Here is an 11,158-nt window from a genome sequence, read left to right as displayed (position 1 = left end):
GGGAATGCTGGGATAGACTAGTATAAAAAAGAAAAAAATTGTTATTAACCAATCATAAAAGGTAAAAAATATGCCTTATGTCCCGAAATTTCTTTTCAGCCAATGTACAGTTAATGCAGATAGTTGTATGAAATATCTTTATCTCCTAATCTTTTTCAGTCATCTTGCTTCTTGAAACTAACCCTCTTCACTCTTTGCTCCACACTACGGGCACGTGGGAAGCTTCCACAGTGCCTGGTGTCCATTGTTAAAAACAAATAAGAAATCAATCAACTCTGGTCTTTCAGATAATATTAATCATGTTTTAAAAATATAAATTTAGTGTCTATTTGACTAAATGTTTTTCTGTCCAGCTCTGTTGTATTACTAGAGATAATTTTCTCGGTTCTCACATTGAATTAGAGGAGGAAACCCAGGTCGTGGTAATGGGAGCTATGTATGTGGGCAAGACAGAGCTTAGAGGAAGAACAAGTATCATATGTTGTTGTTAATTTTTGTCTGCTTTGTTTAGAGAAAGAATAATATGTTAAAAATTGTATCTTTTTTTACTTTAATTTACAATGCCTTTTATAAAGTTGTACCCCTGCTGTCCTGTGTCAGTCAACCTTCTTCATTTTTTTTCTTTTATCAAATTTATTGGAGTGACATTGGTTGATAAAATTACATAGGTTTCAAGTGTACAATTCTAAGCTGCATTACTTTATTCCATTGTGTACTCACCTCATTTTTTTAATGCTTTATAAAATTGCATCCCTTGTATCCCTGAATCTATTTTCTGTTCCACAGGTTCTCAATATCTAGATTGCCTCCCATGCCTTGCAATATTAGGTTCAATATTCTTCCTTTTTGAATTATATAGAAGTATCTTGTCTGAAACACATTCAAGATTGGGACTGCTCTCTCATGGGAAATACATCATCCACATACTACAAGATGTTACCAGATATTACTACAATTAATAGTTCCCAATTATTCCTCTTGTCTCAAATTCTTGCCAACATTAGTTATATTAAATGCTCTAAAATTCATCTCTAGTGGGTATAAGTAATGTCTCAAAATGATTTTAACTCATATTTATCTGGGAATAGATGAAATTGAGCATTTTATATTTCTCATGTCCAGGACTATTTTCTAAGACTAATTTTTTAGAGCAGTTTTTGTTTTATGACAAAATTGAAGTGAAGGAATAGAGATTCTTGAAGTAACCCCTACCCACAAACATGCATAGCCTCCCCCCAGATAAACATGCATTATCGATATCCATCACCAGAGTGGTACTTTTTTTTTTTGTACCATGAAAGAAACTACACTTATATATCATAGTTTACAGTACAGTTTATTTATTTATTTTTTGTTTGTTTTGTACAATCCATGAATTTGGAAAAATGTATACTCAGATATATTCATCATAATTGTATATAAACAGTATTTTTACTGCCCTGAAAGTCCTGTCTCCTGCCACTTCATTTCTCCCTCCTGTTCCCTACTCCTGGAAACCACTGATCTCTTCACTGTCTCCACAGTTTTGCCTTTTCAAGAATGTCATATTGGCCTGACCAGGCAGTGGCACAGTGGATAGAGCGTTGGCCTGGGATGTGGAGCACAGAGGTTTGAGACCCCAAACCAGCTTGAGTGCGGGCTCATCTGGTTTGAGCAAGGCTCACCAGCTTGGACCCAAGGTTGCTGGTTCGAGCAAGGGGTTACTCGGTCTTCTGTAGCCCCACAGTCAAGGCACATATGAGAAAGCAATCAATGAACAACTAAGGTGTCGCAATGAAAAACTGAGGATTGATGCTTCTCATCTCTCTCTGTTCCTGTCGGTCTCTATCTATCCCTCTCTCTGACTCTCTCTTTGTCCCTGTAAAAAAACAAAACAAAACAAAAAGAATGTCATATTGGAATTATAGAGTATGTAACCTTTTCAGATTGGCTTTTTTTTTACCTGGCAGTGTGCACTTCAGGTTCATCCATGTCTTCCTATTGCTTGATACTCATTTCTTTTTAGTGCTGAATAATATTCTATGTCTGAATGTAACACAGTTTATTTATTACCTATTGAGGTATATGTTAGCTGCTTCCAATTTTTAACAACATTAATATAGCTGCATTTTCCATTTTAGTGTATAATTCATTCTGAGTTAATTTTTGGGAAAGGTGTAAAACCTGCATTCTGATCCTTTTGTTTTTGCATTTGGAGGTTTAGTTGTCTAAGCCTTGTTTGTTCAAAAGATTATCTTTGCTTCATTATCTTGCCTTTGATCCTTTGGCAAAGATCAATTGACTATACTCATGGGGGTCTATTTCTAAGATTTTTATTCTGCTCCATTGCTCTATTTGCCTATCTTTGTCAATACCACACTGTCATGATTATTGCAAGTGTATTGAATGTCTTGAAGTCAGGTGGCATCAGTCCTTCAACTTTGTGCTTGTCCTTCAATGTTGTGCTGGCTACTCTGGGTCTTGTGCCTGTCTATATATACTTTAGAATTAGTTACCAATGTTCACAAACTAACTTGCTGGGATTTTGATTGTGATTTTATTAAATCTATAGCTCAAATTCGAACTGATTTCTTGCCAATATTGAGCCTCCCCATTCATGAAAATCGAATATCTCTCCAATTCTTTATTTTTTCTTTGACATCATTCATAAGAGCTTTTAGTTTTCCATATAGAGATATTGTTTATACTTTATTATATTTATATTTAAATATTTTATTTGGGGGTAGAAGTGTTAACCTAATGGTATTGTGTTTTTAATTTCAAATTCCACCAATTAATTGTTGGTATATAGGAAAGCAGTTAACTAGTATATTAATATTATATCCCCAAAACATGCTATTATTATTAATTCCAGAAGGTTTTATGTCAGTACTTTTGGATTTTTTACATAGATGATCATGTCATCTATGAATAAAGATAGTTTTATATCTTCATTCCAAATATGTATACCTTTTATTCTAGTATTACTTTTTTTTTTCCTTTTTTTTTTTTGCATTTTTCTGAAGCTGGAAATGGGGAGGCAGTCAGACAAACTCTCGCCTGTGCCCGACCGGGATCCACCCAGAATGCCCACCAGGGTGTGATGCTCTGCCCCTCTGGGGCGTCGCTCTGTTGCATCCAGAGCCATTCTAGTGCCTGAGGCAGAGGCCACAGAGCCATCCTCAGCACCCAGGCCAACTTTGCTCCAGTGGAGCCTTGGCTGCGGGAGGGGAAGAGAGAGACAGAGAGGAAGGAGAAGGAGAGGAGTGGAGAAGCAGATGAGTGCTTCTCCTGTGTGCCTTGGCCAGGAATCAAACCTGGGACTTCTGCACGCCAGGCCTATGCTCTACCACTGAGCCAACCGTCTAGCATTACTTTTTAATCAAGGTGACTAATATTGTGCGGATACTCATTTTCTCTTCTGCAATTTTCCTATTCATACTCTTTAACCTTTTTATGATGGGTGTTTTAATTTTACTTGTTACTGATTTTAGGAGTTTATTGTCAATTCTAGATATTAATTTCTTATTGCTTTTAGATATTTTGCAAATCTGTTCTATTCTGTTACTAGTTTATAATTTTTTTGTCATTTGTTAAAAAATTTCTTAATTTTTCATGTGTCATTATGTAGGCATTTTTAACCAAGTGTTAAATGATATTTTCAAAGTTAGGTGTTCCATATTCTGGATTCAGATATACTATAATACTTTAAACACAGAGAGAATAGAATTAAAGCACTACTTTAAAGAGGTGAACAGTTTGGAATGTTTATTTTCATTGCTTAATTTGTTATTTATCGATCCATTGTATGCTCTATTGTAATATTTTTGTTAGTCTAGTGATTATTAAAGTTTTTAATTCTTCATTAACTATGGTATGAATAACCCATAAAATGATAAAATTAATTATAAAATAAAGAGCTGAAACTTAATCTGCAAAGTGAAAAGAGATATGTAAAATTATGACAGAGTATATAAAACAATAAGCCAAAACAAAGTCATCTATTTTTTTAAAATCTATAGCTGATTAAATTATTTTTAGAAGGCAAAGAAGGAATTAAAAGGTTTTCCTTGAAATTTTCTTTCCAGTGGCAAATAACCAACCTTATCATTTTGGACTTTCTGATCATATATTGTTTTTCCAATTCAACAATTTTCAAAACCTTTGAAACACTGAATATGCCATTTCCATTGATGCTACCATAACATAAAAGGCTAGTCTAAATTTTTAAAAGTCTTTTCATCCTGTGATAGTTCCTTGTAGTCAGGAGTTCTGAAGAAAAAAAATAATAACATATTCATCTCATCCACTAATTGGGTCATAATCACATGATGCTAAAATAATAATGACACTGCATCTATCCTTGGGAGTTTTGCACACTCCTTTTCTAACACACATTCATACACACACACACTGACACTCTAGCCTCACAGAGAACAATTTTTTCTTTTTGTCTAACATATAACTACCAAAAACCAAATATAATATTTGGGCCAGAGCTGCCTATTTTACTACTAAATTTTGGGGGTCCTTTAGCAATCATTACAGACCATTAGTCCAGATCTCTTTTGGAGGGAGATGTAAATTATGTCAGCCCTCAATACAGTCAAATTTAAGGCCTATTTATTCTCAAATATTGTCACTTCTGCAAAGCTTTCTATCTAATCATGTTTCCTTTAGCTTTCTGCTGACTTGCCACTTAATATGATTTTGTTCCCAAGAAATCTAGTATCAAAGCAGTAATGTAGAAACTTTTAATTTATGGAAAGCCCTTTTGAGTCTTCTTGATTTAATTCTATTTTTCAGTGTTAAGTATTCACAATACACTTGTGCTTAATGGGCCTCAGAAGATCATTTTGAAAGTGATAAGATCAAATTGAGCAGAAGGGGAAAATAAGGTGAACTTGGAAAACAGAGGTTGAGTGAAGTAGCTCTTAAATACTTAAAAAAAATAAATGTAGCTTTTAGAATGTCAAAAATTGATGGGAGAATCAAGGTCCACCTCAGAAAAACCCTTAGAGAACAAAGCACAATTTTCTAACTATAGAACCCAATACATGGAAAACAACTTGAAGAGATAAGAATATAGTGTATAGACATTTGGCTGGCTTAGAGGACAGCTTCTCCACAGTACTGGGTTGTGAAAAAAAAACAGACAAAACAACCTGAATTTCTAAGAAACACAGGTGTGAAAGATCAGGTGGTAAGATTTAGTCTTATCATGGGATACTCAAGAGCAGGGGTCCCCAAACTTTTTACACAAGGGGCCAGTTCACTGTCCCTCAGACCATTGGAGGGCTGCCACATACAGTGCTCCTCTCACTGGCCACCAATGAAAGAGGTGCCCCTTCTGGAAGTGTGGGGGGGGGCCGGATAAATGGCCTCAGGGGGCCGCATGCGGCCCGCGGGCCATAGTTTGAGTCAAGAGTGACCTCCAGAAGACATTTCTTAAAGTGCTCAATGCAGCTGGTAGGCAGGATTTTCTAATCAAATACTATCCCAGTGTGGGCTAATTATAACCTCTGGTTCCTGTACTGGAAGATTAGGCTGCAGGTGCCTGTGCACTCATTAGACAGGAGCAAAGATGGATCTAAGCCAACGAGAGGATTAATGATCTCTCCATGCTACCTTACACAGGAATTCCTACACAATTCTTACAAACCAATTTTCCATACATTTCTATTATGAAGTGTAGTTTTACTCTGAGAATTGAGAATAACTTTAGCTTTACTTGATCTGCTCATTTGTAGCTTTTAAAATCAATGTCATAAAATTTCATATGCAAGAATACTTAAGCTTTATCCATAAGCCCCTCAATATGTTCACCAGGTCTATGAACTGAAAAGAAGTAAATTTTTGTTAATCAAAAGCTTCCCTTCTTTTGGCACAAGGATGTTCAAACTACCCAGTGGCTAATAATCATTAGATTTTGATTTAGTAGCAAAATCATTGGAACACAGATATTATTTTTTATTTTTTTCTCAAGACTATAAAAAGTGTTCTTTCTTATTTTAAGCATTGTCTAAATTATTATTTACTCTAAATAAGTTATGCTATTTTTGGATATATTGATCAATATTAATACACCTGGGGATAAACATTTTGAGACTGAAATTACAAATTTTGAGAATATAACAGGTTAGAATGGACAATAAGAAAGGACAGAACAGAAATAATTTGAATATAACTTTTTTAGCAAAGAAAAACAAATAAAATGAAAATGGCTTTTGTTACCTCCTTTGATGACTTTAACTCCAAAACATAGTCACTTATAAGCATAATTTTTTTGGCCTGCTGACACTCTTTGTTCCGAAATTGCACTAGTGCAGTGCTCCCTATAGGAAACTGGTGGGTCTGAAAAGGAGTGATGAAAGGCTTAACCTTAATAATCTTCTTTGTAGTTGTTATTGTCAGTTCTGTTGCCAGAAGATGACTTAAAGATAAAGAATCACTGTGGTTCTTATGTCTATTAATGATGCTCTTTCTCCCTTCACTCTAATGAATAATTTAGCGTCACCTTGACATCTCCTTCTAGTTCCTTTCTTCGTGTGTTGGCTAGTTGTAATTTTCTGTTCTCCTAAAATATACCTCATATATATGTTTCTCTTTGTCTCCATGTTAAATATTAGATATGACAAGGATGCAATAACATTAATAATTAACAACTGTAAAACATTTGTTAAGTGCCAGTACCTTGTTAAGTAATTCACATGCCTTATTCCAATGAATTATCACAGTAACATTCACATCTTCCCTGTTTTACCAGTAAGTAAAATGAGGCTCAAGTAGTTAAACAACTTACCCAAAATTCACACAGCAAGAAAATAGATTAGGGTTTGAGTCAGGAAAAGGCTGTGGTTTTGAGGACTGCTCCATACTTCCTCTTCCCAGGTCATACCTTCTGTAGACTCTCTACAGAAGTGTAAATTTTTAATAGTGCCACCTGGATTTAATCTTCCTAATATTCATCTCGAACTATATCAGTGTCCTTCTTAAGTCTTGTTCCCACTTACTGAGGGAATAGAGTAGTGATTTGGACTGTGGACTATCTGGATCTGAAACTTTGTTCAAGTACATCAAATCCTCTAACATCCTCCTTGTTGGATTTTAGGCTCTTTGGGATTAAGTCTGAGTCTTATTGACCCACATATCTGTGATAGTATTCAGTTCATAGTCTTGCACATAGTCATCACTCTACAAATACTTACAGAAATCAACTGAAATGAATACAGGTGAAAAAACTTTTAAAAAGATACCTTTGATTACATTAAAGAGGTTAACGGTCAGTTTAAAAATACCGATGGCACGGCCCTGGCCGGTTGGCTCAGTGGTACAGCATGGGCCTGGTGTGCACTGTCTCTCTCTTCCCCTCCCACAGCCAAGGCTCCATTGGAGCAAAGTTGGCCTGGCTCTATGGTCCCTGCCTCAGGCACTAGAATGGCTCTGGTTGCAACAGAGCAATGCCCCAAATGGGCAGAGCATTGCACCCTGGTGGGCATGCCAGGTGGATCCTGGTCAGGCGCATGTGGGAGTCTGTCTGACTGTCTCCCTGTTTCCAACTTCAGAAAAATATAAATAAATAAATAAATAAATAAATACATAATTTTAAAAAATAAAAAATAAAATAAAAATACCGATGGCATTATGAGATAAATTTAAGCTCTGTTAATTGGCATAAGAGATTACAAATAATGAATATTCAATAATAGAGTATATTGATCATATAAACATAAAATAGGGTCTACTTGTAGTTTTATTGTGAAGAAATGCAGTTTATTGGATAAATCAGTAAGTCCCTGTGGCCAAATCAAGCTCATTCTAGCAGGATACTTTCCATTTGACTGTCTTGCCTTTTAAAAGCTCCCCATACTTGTCTATATCCTATTATACCCATCTGTCTAATCTGTGCTTCTAGGAACTTCGAAATCAGGAAATCTACTCTGGTTCGTACAGAACTTTCTTTGTCTATTTTTGGGTTCTAGTAGCAAAGAAAGAGTTGTCTTCTCCTGTTACGCCAACAAAACTAGAAATTCTACTCAAGAACCAGGAATTATAGTTACAGTTCTGCCTGAGGATGTGTCACTCTGGGCCACTACTCAAATTTCTTGAAAAAAAATCCACAATGTACAATCTAGATAATTTGTCTCTCCCAAGTAAAACATAAGACAAATTATTTCTTAAGATAACTAAACTTTAAATTCCAGAATTATTCTAGGAATCTTGTAAATATTGGTATAATATTAGTCAGCAAGGTTGTGTTTATGAACATATTTCTAGAGTATTTATATCCAGGCTACCAAAATTAGATTGCTTCAGCTAAAGTCAACAACTCCCATTTACAATCTGGATAACATTAAAAAACATACTTAATTTCTCTTTTTCTCCATCCGTAAAATGGAACTATTAATAGCACTCATTTGATAAATTGTTTTGAAGATTAATGAGAAGTTAATTGTAAGCAATATCTCCAAATACATAAAAGTAAGCAACAGAGTACATATCAGATGTTTGTTTTTCTTATGATAAAGTATACCATGTTGTTATTTTAAGCTTGACTCCACATGGAGTGAGGCTAAGATACAACTTCTAATAGTATTTTGAGGGATATGAAAAATAATGCTGCTTCCTATAACTAGTGCTAGTGTAATGTATTATTAATTTAAGTTTATAGAGGAAGCACTCAGAAAAAAAAAAGATCTAGTTCACAGAGCAGAACTGGGTGAGTGTCATACACAGGATTAATTTATTAAAAAATATATTGAGCACCTAAAGTGTGCTGTGTTCTATGAAAGATGTGGATTGTATATTGACAATTAAGCCATCCCTGTCAGCACACTCAAGAAATGTATATTTTGTTCCTAGAGAAAAGACAGGAAAGCAATTGCAGCACAATGGAATAAGTGCCCTAACATATGTAAATGCAAGACCTGTAGAAAATGAAGTGCCTAATACTTTCAGGGAAAGTGAGATTGCTTTATAGGAAAGGTGACATTGTCTACAGTAGTTTGCAGGCAGACAAAAGGAATCAGTATGTGCATAGACCATAAGGAAAAAAGGCAAGGAATCTCTGGAGATTCAAAAGTAGTTTGCACTAAGTAATGCATAGTAGATGGTGGACAGAGCTTAAGCCTTAAGGGCTTTAGTAGGAAGAAAATTTGAAACTAAAGATGAGATTGATTATTAGAGATTATATATGAGGAGCAGTATGTTTCATTCTACCTGAAGATTGCAAATAAGGGGCTGCAATTTTTAGAATTCAGAATTTGTTTTACTTTTTTTAATTTACAATTACAGTTGACATTCAATATCACATTATCTTCAGGTATACAAAATAGTGATTAAGCATTTGTATAACTTATGAAGTGATCCACCTCCCACATGAGTCTAATAAACAATCGAAACCATACATAGCTATTACAATATTATTGATTATATTCCCTATGCTGTACTTAAAAGCTCCATGACTATTTTGTAATTGCCAATGTGTATTTCTTAATCCCTTCTCCTTTTTTACCCATGCCTTCAATTCCTTTCCCATTAGACAACCATTTGTTCTTTATATCTAATAAGTTTGTTTTTGTTTTGTATGTTTACTTTGTTTTTTAGATTACACATATAAATGAAATCAGATGGCATTTGTCTTTCTTAGTCTTACTTATTTTACTTGCATAATATCCTCTGGGTCCATCCATGTTGTTGCAAATGATAAGATTTTATTCTGTTTTATGACCAAGTAATATTACATTATATATATGTACCACATCTTCTTTATTCAATTGTCTATCAACAGACAGTTGGATTTCATATCTTGGTTATTGTAAATAATGCTTCAATAACCATAAGAATGCATATATCCTTTCAAATTGGTGTTTTGTATTTCTTCAGATAAATATCCAGTTTTTTATAGCAAAGTAGAAGAAAGAGAACACAACCTGGATTTCTAATGTAGCCATTCTCCAAATGTGGTTGATTTACAGATCAGAAATCTTGGTAGAAATGCAAATTTTTAGTCTCTACCCCAGAAATCCTGAATCAAAATCTCTGGCGGTGGAACCAGAGTGTTTGAACAAGCTCTCCAGATAATTCAGACACTCCCTACTATTTGAGAACAAGAACAAAGAATCTAGACAACTCTTTTGCCATCATCTAGGTAGTTATGCACCTTTTCTTACCAGCAAAGACAGTGAAGACAGAGCTTGGGAATAGTTCTGAGTTAAAGTGGGCCATAATTTAGTGACCAGGTATTTGCAGATGGTTAGAGAGAGATGGTGGGAATGCATTTGGTTGGCCAATCAAGGTCTATAAAGCCAAAAAAAAGGAAATGGAATGCAGAGTCACGCTGTTGGACAATTTGGAGTGAGAAAGGAGATTTAGAGACCTGTAATAATAAAATATCACAATCAGAATCTTGAACATCTGGCAGCAGGAAGTATCTAAAGTGATGGTGTGGAAAGAAAAGAGTAAAACAGCTTTAGTGACAGACTGGACTTGGTCTAATTTTACAGACATTTCTCATGAGTTTTAATGCCTTTTGTTTGGGTCTGAATGAAAATAATGAGCATCTTTTTTAATAGGAAAGGACCAGAGCTTGAGAGAAAACTGTGGAGATATATTATATTCCTTGAAATCTTGGTATGTAATAAATATAATTTCCATTCTCTCCCTTATATCACTGCTAAAGAGAAAATCTGAATTTCATCCTCCACCAAATTACACAGATATTTGTGAACTTACACTGGAGCACTCTGTTTTTGCTAATTTTCTGTTTAACAGTGCTCTTTTTCCAAACAATTTGAAAAAATTTTATAGGTGAAACTTCATGAGACACTTCATCAAAATTTTTGCTTCAGCTCAAATAGATAGCATCCACTGTACACTCTCAGCCACTAACCTTATGCTTTTATCTCAGTGAATTTGGCTGATGTGGTGTGTTCTTTTCTCCAGCTCTGCTTATAATCTCTGTACAATCCTAGGCTCAGAAGTTTAGGGGCAGTAGACTGGGGAGCATGCAGGAGAAGCAGGAGCACTGATTAAGGTGAGCACCTAAGGGATGCAGGTGAACCAAAAGTCATTATAAAGGGTATAATCCCAATGAAGTATATAGTATGCAGAGTAGAGAAGGGAGGAAAGGACTCAACACTGCTTCTACCACGTTGGTATCAAAAGTGCAAGTATTTTT

Source organism: Saccopteryx bilineata, chromosome 3 (genome assembly GCF_036850765.1).
Source record: "Saccopteryx bilineata isolate mSacBil1 chromosome 3, mSacBil1_pri_phased_curated, whole genome shotgun sequence".
NCBI classification, from domain to species: domain Eukaryota; kingdom Metazoa; phylum Chordata; class Mammalia; order Chiroptera; family Emballonuridae; genus Saccopteryx; species Saccopteryx bilineata.
Note: the sequence above shows the minus strand (reverse complement) of the source record.